This window comes from Neovison vison, chromosome 4 (genome assembly GCF_020171115.1).
Source record: "Neovison vison isolate M4711 chromosome 4, ASM_NN_V1, whole genome shotgun sequence".
Lineage (NCBI taxonomy): Eukaryota > Metazoa > Chordata > Mammalia > Carnivora > Mustelidae > Neogale > Neogale vison.
This window is the reverse complement of record NC_058094.1, coordinates 193,410,991-193,432,374: the sequence shown is the minus strand read 5'-3', so window position 1 is coordinate 193,432,374 and position 21,384 is coordinate 193,410,991. Positions and strand designations below refer to the sequence as shown.

General features: G+C 38.5%; 2 protein-coding genes across 2 annotated transcripts in view; one reads left to right on the top strand and one right to left on the bottom strand.

The window, feature by feature from the left end:
• The window catches only part of LRRN3 (leucine rich repeat neuronal 3), a 36,014-nt gene extending 22,366 nt beyond the window's left edge, over positions 1–13,648 (bottom strand). The window contains exon 1 of the mRNA XM_044246390.1: positions 13,000–13,648. The gene's annotated coding sequence lies outside the window, so the exon portion shown is untranslated. The remainder of the gene's footprint in view (positions 1–12,999) is intronic.
• Positions 1–21,384, top strand: part of IMMP2L (inner mitochondrial membrane peptidase subunit 2) — an 880,236-nt gene that overhangs the window by 436,971 nt on the left and 421,881 nt on the right. The window lies entirely within an intron of this gene.

The window sequence follows — 21,384 nt, the reverse complement described above, 5'->3', positions numbered from 1 at the left end:
AGCAGATGACAAAAGACACTTTCATTCCCTAGAATAATACTAAACTGTGGCTTACAGAACTATACATTTATGGGGCAGCAGGATGCAGAGGGAGTGGGAGAAAGAGAATCGTGTGACTTCTATCTCCTTTCTACCTGGGGTTCCATCCTTTCCAACTCAGTAAAACCAGCTAGAGCTGTGAAAAATGAAGGCATGCACGAAGGAAGGACAGAAGGAATTCTTCAATAGTAGGAGGTTTTTTTTTTTTTTTTTTTTTAAAGCAAGGTTAACTTTCAGAAATGTTGCTTGAGTATGAGCCCACACCCAGATCTATGAGTGGTGTTATGCTTGAAAATTGAAAATGAAAGTATAGCCTTTCCTCCAAAGCAGTATCATAGGAATATCACTTTTCACTGTTCCCATTTTGCCCCACACTTAACCTTAAGATTTTTTAACTAGCCAATACAAGTGCTTGGTCTAGTTCTCCTACTCTCTGACTCTTAAAATGGCGGTCATTAGATGCAGTCTAGTAACGGAAGGATCAGACATGGACTCTAATTCTCTCTCTTCCTTTGACACTGATTCCTTATGTATTAAAAGATGGGTGATAACAGTATCTACACAGAGGCATGTAGTGAAAATTAAAAGAAATAATGCGTTAAAGATTCTTAGTACAAAAAGTTCTTAGTACTGCATCAGAAACAGTAATCACTAAATGTTAATCACTATCAAACTAATAGTCATAGTAATGGTTATAGCTTATTAGAATTTGTTGTAACTTAGACTAATTTTGAAGGTGGAAATGTGAGAACAGGAGAAATGGCAGAGCAAAATAAGGCTACTTGAATGGGCTTTGACTTAATTTCCATTAAAGATTGCTAAATTTTATTGGCTAGTGGATTTTTTTCCCCACCGTTTTCTATGAAAATAACTCTTAAAAGTCACCACAGTACTTGTCATCTCAGTTATATGGCATGTCTTTAAAGCAGAAATATTATCTGAGGCCAGGTACAAGTAAGTGGGGCTAGACTTAATTGAAATGTTTGCAAATTGGTAAGAAATTGTTAGCAGTTGGCAAAATGTTTTAAGTCCAGTATTTGTGTTTGTGCATGCATGCTTATATTAAGATGGCATTGGAATAGATAGAGAAATACAGTTGTTAACTAAATCTACAAAAATGTTAATACAGCTTTTCTGAGATGGTAGAATAGGACAGTTGTCTTTTCTTAAGATGTGGTTACATTTTGGGGAAAACAAAGTTAGATTGCTAAAGTGTAACTTAAACATTATTCATTTGTGGGGTACCTGGGTGGCTCAGTGGGTTAAGCCTCTGCCTTCAGCTCAGGTCATGATGTCAGGGTCTTGGGATTGAGCCCCACATTGGGCTCTCTGCTCGGCAGGGAGCCTGCTCCCCACCCCCCACCCCCCGCCTACTTGTGATCTCTCTCTGCCAAATAAATAAATAAAAATCTTTTTAAAAATTATTCATTTGTATTCACAAGAAGGATTTTTCACATGAGAGAAAAAGGAGAACTATGTCTATGAAATAACTATAATAAATGGACACAGTGGTACAGAAGATTGTCAGCAATGTAAAAATTTTAGTCAGTGACTCAGGGGCTTGAGTGTCCATTATTCTAGATTCTGCATTCTTTGGGGATGAAGCTTACATCGGGGGCTTAAAAGTTCACAAAAGTAACTTGGCAATGAGATTTGTAATTTCAAAGATTGCAGTTATTTTGCATGTGTTATAAAGTTTCTTAGGGCCCCAGCAAAGAGGATTGGCATGGAATAGTCTCTTTTACATTTGAGATGGAATGTCCCAGAAGAGAAGAAATTTCCAATGCAGTAGCACAAAGAACTGGGATCATTTTATTTCTGTTTTGGGTAAATATGAAACTTTTTGTATAGTTGCCATTTTTTGGTGTGTTTTTCCTTTTAAGAATTACTCTCTTACTCCCTCTCTTTCCATGACTTAAAAGAGAAACAAAACAACTCTTCAGATAAAATTGCTCTAGCGCACATATTCAAAACCCCAGTCCCAAATACTTCAACATGCTTGATGCATAACAGCAACAACATGTTACTGTCAATGAAATGCCACTCTAAAATGCATCTTGAAAAGTGACTGGAGAATGAACGGGGCATCTGTGAGTCTCCCAGCAGCTAAGTGAGGTTGTACATATATGGGCCCTTCACAGAGAAGGCGCGGCTGAATTTCCCTGCAGGGTTGACTTTGGGAACTTTTGGTCATAATGGTGCTTAAGAAAATGAATGATTTGATGGGAGCATATGGCCCAATCTTTTTGAAACCCTACCATCACAGTCAATGTGCTGTGAAATAACCACTAGGCAAGGACCGAATCACCTGGTTTCTGGTTCCAGTTATGTATTTAAGTAATGAGTCACTCGGAGCAAGTGACCTAATATCTATAAGATCACTCTCAGTTTGACAATTCTGTTATACCAGTTCTGACTCCGTGTATTAGTCGGTGACATCTGAAAGCAAATCAACAGGCAGTATAGAATTCATTCATTAACGGTGTCAGTGGGCAGTCTCTGGGTGACCCCCAGTTGAGTTGCACGTGAAATGTGCTATAGTACATGCAAATAGGAGTTCACGAGCATGTGGGAATAAAAGGTATTGCCCACTTCTGGTAGATACTTCCCCTAAGGATCTGTATGCTACCATGCTACAGGCATTATCTGGGAGCCAAGAAATGACTTTGAATGGCAGTGGAGATAGGGACTGTCGATATGACAGACTTACAAGCATATTACTAAAAGCATCCACTTGAATGTCTGTCAGATCCCTTATCAAAATCCCTAAATCATTTAGCCATATCCTATCCCCAATCTTCTCTGGGGGAAAGCGCCACATAGTGTACCTGTTTTATGCACATTTTGTATCAATTCAGGCAATCAATTGTCACAAACAGGCAATCTTTACAAACCTGAAATAACAGTGGCAGACAATGGACAAAGGAAAAGGGCCTGAATCTTTAACCATCAGTTCTGAAACTTGGTGCTGAATATAAATATAAATATATATATGTATATATATAAATAAAATTTTTTAAAAAAATCATGAGGGATTCTTACATTCTTCCAGAGATTCTAATATTCTGTGTTAAAAATAAGCACCCAGGTGAATTTGATGTAATTCATCCCAGAGACAGCCTAATAACCTTTGATTTCATATTAAAAATGAAGCAAAATATACAAACATATATATAATATTTAGACAATGAATGTATTTAGCAGTAGTTTTGGAATATGGTACCTTCCAAATCTTGATAGGATGGTACCTCTGAAGAAGGGAAACTTTAGATAGATAGATAGATTTGGTTCTGTTTGCTGTGTCATACATACATCATTCCTTATCAATTCTTGAGATTCCATTTATTGATCTGCCTGTATCCGTGGTGATTAAGTAAATGACCATGATATGACATGTCTAAATGAATGCCTAAGTGGTATATTATCTTAGAATATATCTCCTTTCAAAGATTCATGGACATCTCAATCAAGTAAAGTACAGAGTATCGCACTGATTTATAATTTAACATGATTATGTCCAACAGGAAGCTCCTTGCTTAAGTGAGGTTAAGAACTCGATACACCATTACCTTCAGTATGATGTGGAAAGGGGTGGGGACAGGATGTGGAAGTCAAGGAGCTATTACTGTAGACAGGAAAAATTCTTTATGGGGAAGATTTAAACTTGTAAGTGTTCATCATCTTTCCTATGTGTTTACAATATTTAAAAATAGAAGGAAGTTTTCAAATATTTCCCAAATCTGAGGGGTTGAAATCTTGTTCTGTGTGTTTAATTTGCGAAATATTCATGGTAAAGAAAAATTCTCTTATTTTGTTACTGCTTTGCATTCCCTAAGAAATGATAAAGATCTTAGCTGTTCATAAGTACTTCTGGAATTCAACCATGATTTTATTTTAAAAAACACACTATACTTCTGAAGTTATACAGATTAATGAGAATGTCTGAGTAAAAAAATCCCCAGGTAATACTTTTAAGTTAGTTGAGTTTTGTTAAATGTCCATTATGTCATTCTTGAAATACTATCAGGTTGTACCAGGTGGTAAAACCCAAGTTTGCTTAATTATTATATAAACTCTCTTTGATCTTTCTGAGAAGCTTAAAACTATAGAAGGAAACTGCTGTTGAATACTTCTGCATAAAAAGTACAATGCTCCTCAAAAGAGAAATGTATTATGCTTATTCTCAGAAATATGTGCTGTGGGAGGCACAGTAACGTGGTTTTCATAGAAGAGGTTTTGGAGTCAGACATTTGCTTCTCCATTATGTTCCTATGTGGGGCTGTGCACTTTGGTGACATGGGGTATGAAAGAAAGTAACTAGGATCCAGGCCATGGTACATGTTGAGAAGCTGGCCAGCATCCCCTCTCTTCTGTCTGCTCCTCACTGTTGTATAGAAATGTAAGAGGTCATAGGGAAAAAGAAAAAAAAAAAATCTAAAACTTTAAACTAAAATTTACACATCCTTTATTTCTTAGATGTGTTAAGTTGGGTTTTTCACGAGACATGGATATCTTTGCTGTTTATCACCTCAAACTTGAATTCATTTTTCATTTGTCCAATTAGTTACATTAAAAAAAAAAATCTTCCTTCTGAAAAGAAAATATACACGAACATGAACTCTTGAAACCCTATTCCTAATCATGGGATGAATCCTTAGCAACATTTTGGCCTTAATTTCACATTCAGCTTTTCCTATGTAGGACACTCACGCTGAAGGACTCCCCAGATAGCTCTTTGAGGAGGTCACTCAGTAAGAAATGCTGAAGTTTTGCAAACAGCTGGCGTCGAGAACACTTCTGCTGAAGTTTTAGGTTTGGCTCAGCATGCTCAGTTTGAAAAACAGATTTTGTCTATTAACTTTGCAGAGCTAGAAGCTTATTAATACTGAGGAGGATTGATGAACTTCATTGAAAATTGATGATCATATTAGCAGTGAAATAGTATTCACTGTTTTTTGTTTTGTTTTTAAAATATTTTATTTATTTGACAGAGAGATCACAAGTAGGCAGAGAGGTAGGCAGAGGAAGGGGGTGGGGAGCAGGCTCCCTGCCAAGCAGAGAGCCCGATGTGGGACTCGATCCCAGGACCCTGAGGTCATGACCTGAGCCAAAGACAGAGATTAACCCACTGAGCCACCCAGGTGCCCAGTATTCACTGTTTTAAAAGAGAATTCATGCTTCTGGTTTAAAAGAGAATTCAGGAGTAAGAAAGGATCCACAGATTGGAATTAGGGTTGTGGATAGACTGTTCTAAATTATGAAAATTGAGACTTATAAGCTAAGCTTTGTGTTTTTCCCATTGTGCCAGTTATTACGGTGCATGGCCACAGGTGAGGAAGCATGTTGAACTCTATTGATGGATAAAACGTAGAAGAGGACTGTAAGCTGCCAGTTTCAAGTCTGGCTGTGAACCAAACACAAAAATCATTTGAGTTAATCCAATAGTGATACCCACATATAAATAAGTCAGTCATCCCTCTTCCTTGAGAAACAATAACAAAAAGACAATAGGAATGAATCTTGCGAGATCATATCCTCGTCTGAGCAGAATGCATGGCATGAGATGAGAAATGGAATGATTCTGTTTTCTTAGCAAATCCGACTCCTAGAAGGCAGTATGGGTGACTTCTATTAGGGCACAACCAACAAGAGGCAGTGTTGCCACATATGCACAAAAGCCATGTTTTTTACAGCCAAACCGACCTGGGTTCCTTTTCCTGTTCTGCCTTTCATGAATGGAGGCAAGTTGCTTTTCTTCTTTAAGCCTTAATTTCATTTGTCAAGTGGGGTTAGTAACAGTACTTGCTCCATGTGGTTATTATGAGAATTACAAGGGAAAACACCTGCCAAGTGCTCAGCACAGTGCTGGGCACAGAGAACGCCTGTCTGTAATAAACGAGATCTGCTAATATTACGACCATGCCCTTATTAGCCAGTAAAGGGTTATCGAAGAGATAATGCGATCTGAACTCTTAAGGTCTCTACTGGAAGTATTTTATGTCATAAAACATTTAATTCTTCACTTCATTGAGTGTTTTGTCCAACAGTAGCACACTGTGATACAATTTATAGTGTAAATGAGAGCTGAGCCTTGGATGTTTACATGGAATTTGCTTGCTCATTAGAAATAAAGTAACTGATTATGGAAATTGAAGTTTGGCAAATGCCTCACTGATTTTAAAAAGTTAGCCGAACGTCACCTTATGACACTCCTTGAGCAGCTGTAGTGTTTGTGTAAAAAAAAAAAACAAAACAAAACGCAGGGGTGATTAACTAGAGAAGAGGAACAAATATAAATTATGTGTTTAGTCAGTTCAGCTATTCACACAAGAAATGGACTTGTTGGATGAATGCACTCTAAGCTCATGTCTTATAATGGCATATGATTTTCATTCAAAAATTACTAGGAATAAAGCTTCCAAGGTTTGTATGTGCTTAGAATGTCTTTTTTCCCCCACATACAGTGGTAGCATTGTTCTTCTCTTTCCATCCTATTGCGCTTTCTCTTAAATGATGCAGCATGGTAACCTGGACTGATCCCCATTTTGCCTACTTTATTGTTTTGTTCTTAGTCTTAGGCAGATGCAGTGGAAGGCCACTAACCCCTCAGCCTTTGTAGAAATCAAAATATGATCTATCTAGATGTATTTTCAAATTACCCCTTGCAACTATTGAAATTTCAATAAAGGCCATTGTGGTTCCATATACTCTTTGTGGAATAGATTAAGTAATTGGTGTGATTCGGGGTGACCAATTTTCGATGAAAATAAAATTCGATGTGGAGCCCAGAAATACTGTTAGCAAACAATGATAAGATCATTATGCCTTAGGCATATGAATATAGTGGTGAGAAAAATACCCTAAGGAGATATAAAGGCCAATATGAATTGTGTCTCTAAAAATACACATCTGTTTTAAAATATTTTTGAGTTTTTTATTTTTTTCTTAATAAATGTAAAGCGTAAATTAGCTGACAATATAATTTAAGTGCCTCGACCTTTCAGTATTATGAGACTGTAAGATATTATGGATAAATTTTACTCTTGTGGAATGAATCTACCAAAATATTTGCCTTTGTTTCTTTGCAGTCATTATATTAATGCAGTTTTGTAATTTTAGAGAAAACTTGTAATAAGCACAAGTCAATCTTCTCTACCACAATGAAAATGAGGCGTCTTTAAATATTTTCAGTAGTCAAAATACATAGCAACATGTAAGTCATTGTAAGCACTGGGAGTCCTGAGCCTTCCTGAGGGCCATTGCTTAGTCCGTGGCACATTTGCAGGCTTGGTCCCAGGGGAATGAATGCATTTCCCCTGTTCCTGGACTCCCTGCAATGAACAAGTCAGGAAACACTGCCTCCTCTCTCACTCTTCAGGGAATTAAATCCCAGGGGTTTCAGGCCTCTGGAAACAGAAAGTGTTTCCTGTCAATGCTAGGCCCTTAATTGATTCAGTGGGTCTTTGGGGAGTCCGTGAGCCTTTTCAATCCAGACATGGAAAAAAATGGTAGAAAAAAATGTTTACACTCCTTCCTACCAAGGAAGGATTATTATGTGTGGAATTCTTCCCTTTCTGGAAATAAAACTTTGTATGACAACCTTTCGTAAATGTATTTTAGGCGTTTTCACCTATTCTGAGGACAGTATTACTTTTGGAAGGCACAGTTTCCCCTAGAGGGCTCTAAGAATAATGTGAATACACCTACTGGCATATTGAGGTCTTTGTATGTCCTTATCTCCCTAAGACAGACTAACCAGGAAGGAGATGCCAAAGTTGCTTTTATGTTGACACTTTACCCATTGGTGATAGATACATCAGGTGATTTTTGAGAACTTTGTTCATAATTTTCCAGCAACGTGGAACTTGCCTAAGTAATTTATTCATTCCATTGTATCCAGTTTTTGAGGCCTTTGCCAACTGTTCATCAAAGTGTTAATGCTGTCAGACAAACCTATAGATGAGTCGGTAGAAAAACATGCAATATTTTTCTCCAAGAATAGATGTTGGTTGTGTTTTTCATGTTTAACTCAGTCATATCATTAGCTCTGAATTAAATTAAGAAGTACAGATTTTTATTTGTAAAAATCTGCCCGCCTAGAGTGATATGGTGCAAAGGACATAGAACTTGGAAGGTTAAGTCTAGAGTGGGAGTACAGGAAAATGGGAGGGCATATTTCTAACAGACTCTCAGCCAGGTACTATGATCAGTGCTGTACCCATCTTTGTAGTCAGAAGACCCTGACTTCTCCACATGTTAGCTCCCTGCCTGTGGCAAATCTCTAACCTCATGGGACCTCATTCTCTAATCTTAAAAGGAAGAAGATAGCATTATCCCTGCCTTACCAAATTGTTGTGGGGAGCAAATATCATTGTTGAGAAAGTGCTCTGCAAACCAATATTGCTCTAAACAAATATTCACAAGTATTATGTTTCTTTTTTAATATCCTTTTTTACTTTCCCAAAGTTTTTGAGCCAGTTCATTACTATTATCCTAAGTAAAATTTGGAGAACACATTTAGAAACCAAGAAAAATTCTCCAGAAAGGAAAAAAAAAAAAAAAAAAAAGCTGTGAAATTAAGGGGGAAATGTCATTGCCCAGAGAGTCTCACTCAAACTTTGGAAATGAAAAGGTAAGGCCAGATGGGGAGATGGAGAGCGGGAAGTAGGAATTGCTATCCTGAGAAATGTCCTCACTGTTTTTCAGTAAGATGTAGAAGCTGAGCACGGACCCCAAGAATAGACACTGTATTTAATGAGAGCACATGTAAGTGCCTTAAAATGTTACAGTGAAACCCACTAAAAAAGGAGGTTGAGATTCTCTTCAAAATTCCTGGAAAAACTTCTAATGGATGACCAATAGTTGAATCTCTATAGCTGAAGAGTAGCAATAATGCTATTAAGATGTTTTAAAAACAGGGCAAAGCTCTTATTTTTATGACTCTTTACAAAACATAGTGGACTATATCCAAAAGATGATCAGTTTGAAATATTTGGGTGTATATACTTAAGAAATTGTTATTGCTTCTAGGGTTGAATGCCTGCTTTTGCTTTTTAAGTATCTGACTATCTGATAAACATTTCCTTAAGCTTTATGATTTTTTTTTTTTTTGCATAGATCTATATGCTTCTTTCTTTTAAAAAAGAATATGTGAGAGACTGAGTAGTGGAGTTTTAACGGAGTGCTGGAGGGAGCACTCTAAAGGGACCTACTCTAGGCCTTCATAAAGAGCTATATGATTTAGACTAAAGATGTTAAAACCTTTGTGCCTTGGTTTCCTCACCTGTGAAATGAGCATATTAGACCATCTTCTAAAGGTTCTTTCCATCCTAAAGTTCCATTATTGTATGAAAATATGTTTTCCTTCTTCATTCTCTTATGCCAAAACCGTGTATGTGATCTTATTAGTGGCACCTTAAAAAAAGGAAAAGCCCTCCCTTATCGTGCCTACGATAAATTAACATACTAGCAAGCAGTTCTGTACAAGTATAACGGTTATGGAAATACGGTAGATGACTGACTGGGTACCGTATTTCTTCATAAAGATTTGAGATGAGCATTTTTTTTACTCACCCTGTATTTAATGACCTCTAAATGGCATCTCCCAAATCTTCTTCCACCCCTCCCATCATACGAAAGAAAACATTTTTATTTCTCCATTACTTTTCCTATCCTCTGGCACCACCTACTTTCTTTATATTAGAATTCGATTTGCTTTTACATTGTGGTCGGAGGAAGGACTATTACCATGTTCTACTTCCCGGATGTCAAGGCAGACATTACTTTATCAGAAGAGAGGCCAGGAGGAATCCACGGAGCTCTGTGCGGGACCTGTGTTCAGCTGCAACACAGTGAAGCTTTCTGAAGTACTCACTGGCTAGCCAGGATCAGAGAGCTCTCTCTCTCTGACAGCACACACAAAACCTGCTGATGTCTTGCCCGGTGTTTACCTGCTTTATTTAGTTTCATGGGACTAGAGAGTGATACCTAAGTGATGAAATCCTTAGAACCAGGTAGATATGGAACATTGTGGTGGACTGCAGATGTGTCCCTTGTTTCTTCAGATTGGCTAAGCTACATCATTTTAAATTATTCTTTGGAGGCATCCTTACTGAGGCTAGACTCATTTTTAGTATGCTAGCTCTTTTTAATAATCCCCTTCAAGTTCCCCAACAGATACCTTATCTGTGACCATCTTCAGGCGCTGCTAAGTAATAACATTTAACTTACATAATTGTTATTTTTTAATCTCAGGTTACAAACATTTCTGATTAACTTAATTCGTTTGCAATAAAGATCACCATGCCACATCACCTAGGAATTTTGCACTAGAAAAAACTCAGAGTTGGGGGGGGCAGTAAAACACCAAGCCCATTTTGTGGCAAAAGAGAAAAAAGGAGGAAAAAAAAAAGAAGCAATACGTGTAAAAAAGAACAAAGAGATAATAAAATACAGTTAACAAATTGTAAGTTGATTACCTTTTTCCTAGATTCCTAAATTTCTGGTCTAGAAGGCAGATAACACTGTTTATGAAGCCAGTAACAGCAACAATAACAACCAAAGGAAAAAAAAATTCCACCTACTCATCAGCATTCTAACTCAGTGTGTGTCGCCTGTGACAAGCGACACTCTTGAAAAGATGGTCCTTTGACGCTTGTCTTGCCAGAAAGCTATTTCTGGTATAGCTGCATGACTGGAAAGACTACGGCTAAGTCTTCCAGGCATGTTCCTGTGTCCACCATCTGGCATTGGTAGATGCTGATCAGACCACCAAACTCACCGGCACACACAGGGTGACAACACAGGGGGACGGGAATGATTGTATTTCTAGACTCAAGTGGGCACGGTGTTGATCTGTGAAATCCACAAAATATGTATGTGAGCTTTACCAAGGTTAAAGAGTGAATCCACTGTTCTTAGGTATCATTGATTGCAATTTAAAAATGGGCTCTGTTGGATTTGAGTCTGTGTATGTTTGGTGTGGAAAGTTTCCCTGGAAAAGGTCTAAGAAAAACTGAAATCAATACTGCAATGCTACATTATCCAGGAGTTTGAAACCGGGAGGCTGAATGTCTACTTCCAGCTTTTCCTCTTGGTTAGGAACTTAGCAGCTACCTCAAAATTCTCCGATCTGTTCTGTGGCAAAAGCAGCACTTCTCATGAATAGCAGAAAAGCAAAGAAAACCCCTTTTCCTCTTTGCAATAAATCATTTTGTTTTTTCTATAGATCGCATGTGGCGTTTGAGGCAGGGTGAGCAAGGCTGCCAATACTGCGAGCTAATGCTTCAGCACCTTTCATTTTTCACTCTGAGCAGGAAACCTCTTCTTAAACTTGTTCATTTTACAGAGAGAAAATCGAAACCAGTGGCACATTGTCAGAGCTGCTTTATTGTCATCATTTACAAAGGTCACTGGAATTAATTGACTTCTTACATATTGTAAAGTGACTCATATTTTGACACATTTATGGGAAAGTGGCAGGATCTAAGGGACCGGTTATTGTCTTTTGGTTTTGGCTCATGTTCTAAACTAAGAAACCAATCATAACTCTGAAATCACAGTTGTAGGGGGAAAAAATACCATGCAGTTGGAAAGAAGCTGACTCCATTAACTCTTTGGTCAGTTGAACTAAAGGAAGGGAAGAGAGAGCTCCAGAAGGCGAAATGCAAATTCTAGGTTTAATGTCTCTACAGGACCCATTAAAGGGGGGAATCAATGTTTCCGTGGACATCCTCAATTGATGTTGTCTCTTTGAAAGCATATTCTAAGTAGCTGGCTTCCTTTTAGAAGACTGGAAGTAGAAATTAACCCACACGGTATTCCATGAATCATCAGTACATAGATGCTCATAGTTTACTGAGAGTAATTCTGTCTCAAAGGCATTGCCTCTGAAACTAAAGAGAAATGTAGGATATGAGTAATATTTATAGTACCAGGACAGGCACACTCTTTCCTAGGTAGATATTTTGGAATCCTTACTTCTTGCTTTTTTATTCTCCACATTATCCCCTTTTCTCTAAATTAGGAAGGTTCTACTCACATTCATAGTGTGCTCTCACTAAAATTCGAGGCATGGAAACAAGGGCATATTGTTAAAAATAAATAAATTAGAGGCAAATTAAGCCACATAGCTCAATAAAAGCAAAGGGAATATAGTAGTCGGTCTGAACAAAAATCTTCTGAAATAGCAAATGCACTTTAAAGCCACCCTGCTGTGATTCTGTTAATTACCAAAGAAGATGAGAACTCTTCTGGTTCGTGGGCTCCTTTTACCTCGCGCCTGTCGGTTGCAGCTGCATTAGCAATCAGACATTTGCCCTGTCCCTTCAGACCAGCGGGAGGATGTTATTAAAGGGAAGTCATTTACCCCAATCCGTAAGATGTAGCCTGGCAGAAATTCAATAACTGTTTGTGATATGCTCATTCCGCCACTCTGCTTAATGGTTTTAGCTCTTGACACACAGCAGCATTTGCCTTAATCTCCATCCGCTGGGTGAAAGGGAGAAAAATGCCCCGTTTGGGGGGTTGGTTTCAAAATACAGACCGATGTGTGAACCGCTTTTCATTACAAATAATGTGAAGGAAAAAAAAAAAAAAAAAGAAAAGAAAATTCCCCCCCTTCTCCTTCCTCCTTCCTCTCCTCTCCACTCCCACTGTCCCCTTCTCCCCTCTCTCCCTCCCCCCAGCCCTGCTTTTTCTCTCCCACTCACATCCTCTGATGGGCGTTCAAGCTAGTAAAATGCATGTTGGAGAATCCCACAAACACAGCTAAGCATACCCAAAGCCAGAGGGCTTTTGCGTTTGAATTTCTCCTCCAAAGTAAAATGGAAAGAAGAATGCTTTAGAATTCAGACGTGAAGAAAACATCAAAGGAGAATTTGGGTTTGGGGGTGGGGGGGCCAGCATCAACCAAAGAAGAAATAGAGCATATTTAAATAGAAACGTATATTTTAAACTTACCTTGCAAAAGCAGTTCCTGTGATGCACCACCTTCCGTGTCCCTCTGTGCGGGCTGCCTCAGTTCTTCAGTTGCGATAATCACATGGTTGTGTTCTTGCCCGGGTGTAAATAGGTGCGTGGTGTGTGTGTGTGTGTGTGTGTGTGTGTGTGTAATAAAGTACACACAAACATGTACTAGAGGTGGGCGCACATGCAAGCCAGCTTATCTCGGTGTTCTAAGATAAAAAGGAAGGCAGGAGGCTGCAGCTGGGGTTCCTTCTTTTCTCCCGGAACTCTTGCTCTCAGTCGGCAGGCTGAGGCTCTCAATCCCGTGAAGAGAGATCCTGGGAGCTGGCTTTCTTTCTCCTTGTTTCCATGGTGGTTAGTGGTGCATCGTTCACCCGATCAGTTGTCACACTGACATGGTGCTGCCTGCTCAGCGGTCATTAATAACTGAACACCCTCCGCTCCCCAGAGAGGAGCCAATCGCTTCGGACTGCCAAGATGTAGCCCTCGCAGCTGCTCCCGTCTGGTTGGCTGAAACAACCTGTCTGTTCTATGACACTGCTGCTTAGGATACAAATAAATGAAACCGGCTTGCATATTTTCCTAGGTACCATTCCCTTCCTTCCTGCCTTCCTGCCTGCTTTCATCCTGCCTTCCTCCCTTCCTCCTTTTCTCCTCTTCTCCCTTGCCTTCCTTCCTTGCTTCCTTCCCTCCTTCCTCTTTTTCTCCCTGCTCCTTCCTCCATCCTTTCCCCCCCCCCTTTTTTTTGAGAGGAAGAAATGTTGGACAAGTTTTCCCATTTTTAGGTTATCATTCACCCAGAGAAACTGTGTTTTCTCTCTGAAAATAGCAGGATGTGCTGCAAATAAGGATTTTTCCAAATACTAAAAACCCCTGGGGGAGACGCAGCGCCTCTGAATCCCTCGTTGTAAAGTTCGCCAGTGGCTATATTATTTAAGAAGAGTAACTTGAAACTGTTTTGAGAGGCATTTGGTTTTCTGTAGATTCTACTTAATTTGGTGTTGATGTGATTATTGTTCAATAGCATTTTTTAAGCTATGACATTTCTTTTTTTTTTTTTTTTAAGATTTTATTCATTTATTTGACAGAGAGAGATCACAAGCAGGCGGAGAGGCAGGCAGAGAGAAAAGGGAAAGCAGGCTCACTGCCGAGCAGAGAGCCCGATGTGGGGCTCGATCCCAGGACCCTGGGATCATGACCTAAGCCGAAGGCAGAGGCTTTAACCCACTGAGCCACCCAGGTGCCCCATACGCTATGACATTTCTTATTTGAATTGACCACATTTTAAAAATAAAGCATGTGTTTTTTTCTCTATAATTCACAACACTGGCATATGAGGGGGTATTTCAAAAAATAGGTATTTCCAATTATAGTAATTTCTTTATATCTGATGCAGTTAATCTGACGGCCACAGATAAACGGATACATGTGTCAAGGTGTTTGTGTGAGTATTTCTGTGTGTGTGTATTTAGGAATGTGTTGGGAAATACTTCTTGGGGAAGTATTTCAACTCTGATGAATTAAACCCTCAGGAAAATTGTTTCCCTTTATTCTTAGACTTAGTAATTCTGAATTTATATTTACCAGGAAAATATGGAATACATGCCATGTATGTAAAATGTATCCAGTTATCAGAAATTTAGAAAAGAAACACAGAAAAGTATAGCAGTGTATATTTCTGAAAGAACACCTGTGAGTACATAGACAGCAATTTTAAAAATGCTTGTTTTACCACCTTAATTAGTATGCTAGAGGAACATCTTGTTGAGAAGACTGGAACATGAGAATTAATTTATCAACAGGTCAAAAACAGGCTAGATTCATGGCTCCAAGCCCTAGTTTTGAGAGACTACCCTCTAGTGGAGTAAAAAAAAAATAACATTTTCATGTTAATAGATTTAGTGGGGGGGGGGTAGAAAAGCTTCACATCTGATTGTTTCTCAAGAGTTTATTGAAATGACATAGACCAATAGTTTTAAGTTTCTATAATCATAATACCCGGAAACTTATAAAGACATTAGCTTTGTCTGTAGAGGTTTTTTTTTTTTTTTAAGTTCTCAAGTGCTTTATTTTTTCCTTCTCTAAAAATTTATTCAAATGGTTGCTAATCTTTTGAATAAAAATGAGTTTGAGACAAAGGTAGTTTCTTGCTTAACCTACTAACACTCATTTCAGAAAGTGTTTTGTAAGGCTTTATTCTTTACTAGCAACATTTAAATGTTGCTCTGTGACTGGTAGGGATTATGGCCAAGTGTCGGGGATGTTGAGAGGGAGTGTGTCTGCATATGGTTTAATGTACTTGTAATAATAGTGACAATCATCCTCATTACCCCTCCCTTGATTTTACTTTCCCCAACTTTAATTCCTTACATATTCCATATCATTTCAACATCTGCAGGATTACATTTCCACATATTGGAAGAATTAGAATAAAATTGTGATAATTATTTGGGAAAGGAATTTTAGTGTTATACTCTCTTGGTTCCTTAAGAATTCCATTTTGGTTGATTGGTATTGACTGTATAATTGACAAATTCAGTAATCAAACCAATTATAATGCACTTCCATAATGAATGTAAGTGGCGATAATCAAATGCATGATTAAAACACTTTCTTGGTTTATAAATGAAACCTGCAATCATACCTAATATTTTAAATTTCAGTCTCTTTAAGAAATCAAAGAAAAATCTAAGTTTTAATTTAGTGAAAGTTGAATATTTTTAAATGCTACCTTATGCTATCTCATAGGAAATTGTTTTCCCTCATTGTTTAGCTTTTCTTCAGCATATGGGGATGCGGTTGCTTTTTTTGCAATTGTCCTTTTGCTGTAAGCACATGACAAATACAAAAGATTTCATTTTTATCGTTTGCATACCATGGAACATTAGAAGTGAGATTGTAATGTGAGAGAGAAAAATAACTCTGGCTTCGTACGAAAAGGGTGACGAGTTTGTTCTTTGGCTCTGGTTTCCTTCTCGCCGCAAGAATACCAGGAACTTCCTAGAATCAGTGTACGTTCAGGTGATCGTCAGTTATCAACCATTCACTGGAGATACGAAAGGTAGCTCTCCCCAAAAAAAGTGCTAAAAACTTAATTTCTTTAACACCTCTGTATAAGGAAGTGCCATGTAAAAACATTAAAACGGTGACTGAGGAAGAATTTCAGCAATTTTGAATCAGTACAATTGTGAACAGTTTCAAATGAGAACCACGGACTCTTTAGACTCGAATACCCTGAGTCCTAAAAGGTCAAGCGACTTGTCTAAGTGCACACAGCTGGTCAGAGACAGCAAGGGTAGACCCCACCATCTTCCAAGGTTTTCCTACCATGTCACCCTCTCCTCTGCTGAGTAATTGAGAAGTCTCCACTTTTTCTTCTTTCCCATTTCCATTTTTTTCCTTCTTTTTCTTTTCTTTCTCAAGTTTTTACCTTTACAACCCACTAAAATTTCAGAGCAGTTTCACATTCCAAATATACTGTGTTATGAGGTTGTGTAGGTCAGCTGCCTCGTAGTAAATATCTGCAGGGCTTCCTGAACTCGGATTCAGCCCTAATAACAACATATTTTAAGGATTTTAAAACATAAATGAATAATTACAGCCCTTAAAGTATGTTGAAAAAGTTCTGCCTTCATCATCAAATAAACAATAGGGGTGTAATAAATATTTATGTGTTGATTTAATAGTTGAAGTTCCTATTAATATGGGAAGGTTTCTTGTTTCCTGGAATCCTGGGCACTGCACTTCTGTTCAATTTCATTAGAGGGGTGGTCTGGGTAGTGGGTCAGAGTGCGCTTTCTGGGAACAGGCTACCTGGGTTTGGGTTCTTACCTTTCCACTTCCCAGCTTTGTGACCCTGAACAAGAACTTAGCATCTCTGCATCTCAGTTTCCTCCTGGGAATGTTATGAGGATTAATGTAGTTAATATGTGCAAAAGCTTAGGAAAGAACTTAGGATATAATAAGCTTGAATGGATGTTTGCATCGCCATTATTGCCATTCTTGTCATTGTCACTGTTGTTGGTCAGTGTTATTACCATCATCATCATCTGTTCCAGTTCTCTGCTTTGTTTGAATGTTCTTTCTACCTTCCCTCTGGGTCAAGGCTTCTATCTGGTCCTAAATAAATGAGCTCAGGGCAAATGCTACTTCCCATATGAGGTCTTTTCTGACCCTCTAACAAGACGTGATCTCTCACAATCACAATCTTTATTCCCCCCCTACCATTTATGTTTTTAAAATGTATTACAGTTGTTTCTATAATTTGGCCCATTTCCGTTTTTAGTTTATAGAGTCTCCTGGAAGAGGTCTATATTTTATTCATCTTTAAGCACTGTAGCTTGCATAAACATGGAGAAAACAATATTTGTTGAATACTAACTGTGTATGTTTTAAAAGTTATTGAATCCCTACAACATAAAATAGATGTTTTATCCCCATTTGACAGTGTAGAAACATTGGCTCAGAGAAGTTAGGTTTCTTGCCCAATGTACGAAAACCATGAAATAATGGGGCGAAAATTTGAACTTGGTTCTGTCTGCCCACCGAGCCAAGGCTCTTTTACACTACAACCCACTCGATATTCATTTGTAAAATAAATGAATGCTTGATTGATGACTGAGCCAAACAATTCAATATAGTCAGCAACAAGGGATGCTAAAAATAAAATACTATTTTAAAAACGAATGAATTTTTACACTAGGCAGTGGATGCTTTCGTATAGTTATGGTTGTTCAGTATTAATGAAAGAATTTGCTGGCTCTGTTTGAGAAATAGAGCTCTGAAGAAAGGCAGTGTCTAGGTTGGAAAGTAAGTTGATAATGCTCAGAAAGCTAAATAACTATGCATGGGCCACTGATGAGGAGGGACTGACATTGTACTGAGAAGATCTTCAGTGACATGGTCCTTTGTAGTCTAATTCTGATAGCAGATTAGCTCTTAATTAAGTTAGAAGCATGATGTAAGGGGAGTGGCATTGACTGTTTGTTAGAATGTTGAACAAAAGCACGTTGGATCAGAGAGTTCTCATTTTCTTTTTTCAAAAGGGTTTTAGAAAGTAGAATTGGAAACAAAAATGATTCCCATTCAACGATGGGTCTTATTTTTTATTATGACTTTCTTCTTATGGTAAAATACATAGTGTAAATTTAACCATTTTAACAGTTTTTAAGCTCGTAGTTCAAGGGCACAAGTGTATTCACATGGTTGTATGACTTCATTAAAGCTTTTTGTGAACATTTAGAATCAGAGATACACAGAGTATCTGAACTGGAGAAGAAAGAGATCTTTACATACTAAAATATGCAAATTTGACTATCAGAATTGAGCAGACACAAGAAGAAACAAAGACTGTTAGAGGGGAGGTAAGAGAGAAAAATAAACGAAGCTGGCATGTCCTCCCTCTATGACAAGTGAGCAAGACGTAGAAATGTGCTGCTCCCTCAGGGACCCCCCACCCCATCCTTCTGCCTCTCCCAAGATGATCTCTTTCCATGCCGAGGGTGATTAGGGACATAAGATTTGTATTTTGCTATAACCCCATATAGATCTTATTTTTTTTAATGAGGGATAGAACCCCACTTCAAGAACAAAAGTAATTTTATCACTGAAGGAAATTCACCACCAGGAATGAGAAAGATGTCAGAAATCAAGGAGATAAATCTCTCTGTCTCTTCCTTAGACTTCCTTCTCCCTCTCTTTCCTTCTTGTCTTTCTCTGTAGCTCCCAACTATCGCTTATCTTGGCTTCTCTCTGTGCATCCCTAATTTTTTCATTTGGAGGATTGAATATTACTTCTCCTCTAGCCAGGTAAACAATTAGTGAAATAAAAGAGTGAAAATCACTAAAGAAAATATAGCAGGTAGACAGGTAGATAGATAGATAGGTAGACAGTTTGTAAACTACACAAAAATAACTGAAAAGAAATACATCAAAAAAGGAAATACACCAAACCCCTAGCAGTAGTTATCTTTGATAAGACAATAGGTGGCTTTTATTTTTTTATAGTTCTCAAATGTTCTACCGTAAGCCCATAGTATTTTTATAATCAGAAATACAGCGGTGACTTAAAAAAATAAAATGTGATGTTCTTCTGAGGTGGAACTTTACTTCTACAGCTGAAGCAGTCTTGTTTGGTCAAATCTCGGACCTCCTTAACTTAGCCCCCCAGCTCTTCCACGACATGATCATGAGGGCAGCAGCCGTAACAGGAGACCCCCCTTACTGAGCACTCCTTCTATGCCAGGTAAGGTTTGTAAGGAGTTTTTCATGAATTGTCTCATGCAGTCCTCCCTCTCAAAGTACTAGCTATTAGTTTCATTTTGCAAATCAGAAAACTGAGGGCTGAGTGTGCAGCAACTCATGGAGTTGCCCATTGGTAGGATCCACAACCAAACCAAAGCGTTTCTGACTCTGAGGCTGACCCGTCAGCGGCTATGAGTTTCCCGTGTCCCCGGCCATCCTTTCTGTCCCTGACGCCAGCACATCCCCTTCCTCGGCACAGCACAGCACAGCACAGCACAGCACAGCACAGCACAGGGCCCGTCATTTCCAGAACGTATCTTTTACGTTGCCTTCTTAGCTCTCTATTTTTTCTGTGAACGGGCCAGTTCTGTAAGGTTTCCGCTACAAGCTCTCATCCTTTAAGAAGCTCCCCCCATCTCAGTGCAAGGGAGTGTTTTCCTTGTTTTATCACATTTTAAATTTACTTTTTATTTTGTTTCTCTTATTCTAACACACGTTATCGCGTATGGTTTATTTATGCCTAGACAGAAAGCAACTCAAAGGCAGGAGTAATGTCCTATTTGCCTTGTATATTCAGGAGTGCATTTTACATATTAAAAGGTCAGTATTTGACTAATTAAACCTCACTGAGTCACTCAAAGAGTAAGTTACTATTCTCTTCTGTGTGCTGGTTTTGTTCCAGACATTTGAGTAAAATCATAGAATTGTTTAATGAAAATCCTCCCGCCCAGGGGAATAGATTTTGTCAGCCCAGTGACTTCAGTTACACACGAGGTTATTTATAAGAGAGCTGTTATTTATGGGAGAATAGAGTGTGTCTCTTTTCTTTTTTAAATTTTTTTAAAATTAACGTATAATGTATTATTAGCCCCAGGGGTAGAGTGTATCTCTTCACTTAGACTTTTTCTTTGCTGGCCACTTTCTCTTTTCATCTTCTTTGATTAGGGCACATTAAATGCATCTGGTTTCATAAAACTACTAAGATACATGTAAGTTCTAGGCAAAAATAAAACTTCAAGAACCAAGAAGTCACGTACATTCATGTAAATTCTAGGCAAAAATTAAGAACCAAAAATGGCATGAGATAACAGTTTGCCCCTGGTGCGATATTTGTCTGCAAGGTCTGTTCTGAATTTTCCTGCTTTCACATGGAGCCCTTTTGTAAAGGTGAGCTAATGAAAATGACCCATTTATATCTAAACAAGAGTTCAAAGCAGGGATTTCTTTGCAAAAGAAAGCAAACACTTTTTGTCACTAAAATATTTAGGCATCCAGTTATAGTGCACCATCTAGATGTTAAAGGGTCATTTGAATTTTCATGAATATTTTATGTCACTTTTGCTTCTTGACTTCTGCTGGGCAGGAGAACAAAGGTGACCGTTAGCATTCTCATCTGATTCTCTTCCTTCATTGATGGAGAATGCAGGAGGCCCAGAGCTAAAGTTCTCTGTCTAATCTTTTAGTGATTGTTCATAGAGTTATTCCTTTGAGTGTAGGGAAGGTACTTTCACGAATGAAAGGCACTTACTGTACCTCTCAAGGATGGCAGAATAGATGGAAGATTCTTGTAGTTATTGCCTACCCCGGGGCCACTGCTGCATTTTCAGCTTCAAGTTCTATCTCATAATCCTACTGTATTCTACTATCTGGGGACGGGGTGGGGTTGGTACAATCTTTGGTCTTTAAACTCTCTTTAAAAATGTGTTGATTGGGGATGCCTGAGTGGTTCAGTTGGCTGGACGACTGCCTTGGGCTCAGGTCATGATCCTGGCGTCTCAGGATCGAGTCCCGCATCGGGCTCCCAGCTCCATGGGGAGTCAGCTTCTCTTTCTGACCTTCTCCTTGCTCATGTTCTCTCTCTCACTGTCTCTCTCTCTCTCTCTCAAATAAATAAATAAAATCTTTTTTAAAAAAAATGTGTTGATTGGGGCACCTGGGTGGCTCAGTTGGTCTTAAGTGTCTGACTCTGGATTTTGGCTCAGGTCATGATCTCAAGGTCCTGGAATGGAGCCCCAAGTCGAACTCCCCAGTCAGCAGAGAGTCTGCTTGTCTGCCCCTCCTGCCCTGTGCTCTCTCTCTCTCTCTCTCTCTGAAATAAGTACATCTTTAAAAAATTTTTTTAAATATTAAAAAAAA